A 2,636-nucleotide genomic window follows, 5' to 3' on the forward strand; every position below is an offset into this window, starting at 1 on the left:
CCTCCCCCAAACGTCCGACACGCGAAGTCAGGTTGTTACAATCTTTAATATTTCAGCAAACTTACGTGTAATTATTTCACTTTCTGTGTATCTTGAAAATACGACGCAATTAAAATATAGTTTATTAATAATCACTTAATTGTATGTATGTCGCGGATCCGACGGATGACGTTCCCGTCGGCTAGCGAACGAGCGCGCTGATCTCGCCCAGCGCAAAGCGCGGTGAGGTTTTAGGAGATCGCCGAATGACACAAGGCAATTAACTCACAATCACTTCTTTATTGAGCTACACCAATCACGATAATGCAGCGCAAGCGAGGATGGACGGTTACAGCTGGACGACGGAGATCTTCTTGATGCCGACGGCCGGGTCAGCCGATCGCGACGGATATCTTGCTGCGCGTGGCGGAGGCGATTCGCGTACGGAGATCTTGAGCGCGTGCGACGGAAATCTTCCGCGTCCCAGGCACCCGCGTTCGCGGCCGTCGATCCAGCGCCCTTGCAATGACAATGTACAAACGGTGATAGACAATTAAAAGTTGCGCGATAGCTCGTCGATGGTCAGCTGGAGTTTACACCGTTTCGACGCTGACCAGGATGCGGCGCCGTAGAGAGCCGTCGCTTTTACGAGGCGACGGTCGCGAGAAGCACAGCCTAAATGGCGATGAGAGAGCGAGGCGAGAGCCGGCCCGAGAGATTGAGAGAAATCTCTGGCGCTCGAGAAGCCTCGTTAGCAAAACGAAAAACGCGAAAGCTGCACGCGTCCTTGTATACCAGAATCGTCGCTGGCGATACAGGATGGCTACAAGCGCGAGCGAGAACCGAACGGTCGCGATTTACGAAGCGAACAGCTGCTCCGGCGCGCTAAGAGAACAACAGCTGATCGATCTGACTGAGAGCACGCGTCGTTAGCGACTTGAAACGCGGGAATGTCCTCCCCGGTGTCGTCGAGGAGAGCTTTTAACAAAAAGCTCTTGACGACAAGGCTATCGCCGATTGGTCGCGATTGCCGAGCGGCTCGCCCGCTGCGAGAAAAATGCCTTATAAGGACCGCTTGGCGACATCGGCGATCTAACGCGCGAGTAGACTCGCGCTAACGTTTTATTTGTTTGGCCGAATGGTTGGCTTCGCAGCCACGACAAGCGAGCGAACTTTAGCGTGAAGAAAGCGGCTTCACGCGGGGGATCACTCGGTTGTCGCTAAGAGACTTCTTGCTCGACAGAAAGTTCTAGAACATTCGGCCGACTTTTCGAGACTGCCTTTGGCGATCTCGAATAATGTACAACTTTTTTCACATATAAAAATTTTTTTTATTAAGAAAGCAGATATAACTAAATTAAATTAAAGTAATAATAATAAAATTCAGATAATAATGAACTCCAGATTGTATTCAATAGCCGCTTCAAATGCTTTAGTTTTATATATTTTACAAAAAAAAACCGTTATAAATAAACTTTACAAAAAAATCGTTATAAATAAATTACAACAAAAACTCAGCCAAAAGATATTTGGAAAAATATTATTAAAACAATCTTATTCAGATCAACTGTACTTTAGTAAATACTCTTTTAAAAAATATAAGACAGTTTTATATACTCTCTACAAAAGGAATGATATCAAGAGGTTACATTCGCGAAGTGCGAATGATTAATCATTTTTTAATTTTTTTTATAAACATGTGGTTTTGATTATATAATATATTTATAAATTAAATATGTTATTAATATATTACAAAAAAAATTGTTATAAATACATTACAACAAAAGCTCAACCAAAAGATATTTGGAAAAATATTATTAAAACAATCTTATTCAGATCAATTGTACTTTTGTAAATACTCTATTGAAAAATACAAGACAGTCTTATATACTCTCTACAAAAGAAATGATATCAAGAGGTTACATTCGTCAAGTGCGAATGATTAATCATTATTTAATTTTATAAATATGTGATTTTGATTATATATTTATAAAATAAATATGTTATTAATATATTAGTAATATATTATTAAATAAAAAATAAAATAATTAGAGAAATACAATAATATTAAAAAAAAATTATAATAACTTACACAGAAAGCCGTTGGCGTGCCTTTTTTATAGACAAACGGTTCTCTTATTTTAATGATACCTATACAGCACTTGATATCAATAAAAAAAATCAACATACTTATATTATTGGTATATTTAATAATATATTATTAAATAAAAAATAAAATAATTAGAGAAATACAATAATGTTAAAAAATTATAATAACACACAAAAAAGCCCTTGGTGTGCCTTTTTTATAGACTGCGACGGTACTCGCAAGCGGAACTTCTCGCGAGCGACGGCAAACAGTCGCCTGTTCGCCTCGTCGTCAAATTACCGTCGGCTCCCGGACGCACCACTAAGATTTTCGCGAGAGTTGGGCGCCAGGTACGGAAAGGCCGCACCACCTCGATAAACGCGAGAATAATAATTGATCACAAAAGGTGCGCGTCCCGAAACCGTCGGGACCGGTAGCTCGTTTTAAATTAAAGTCGGAGACGGGATGGGTTAGGAGGCGAAATCACGAAACTCGGTAACGGTAATAAAGAAACGTTTATTCAGGGACTCTCGCACGTCCCGTTAAGTAATACACGCGAGACGATATG

This window comes from Odontomachus brunneus, unplaced genomic scaffold (genome assembly GCF_010583005.1).
Source record: "Odontomachus brunneus isolate Ranch 3 - 2012 unplaced genomic scaffold, Obru_v1 Obru_scaffold_046, whole genome shotgun sequence".
Lineage (NCBI taxonomy): Eukaryota > Metazoa > Arthropoda > Insecta > Hymenoptera > Formicidae > Odontomachus > Odontomachus brunneus.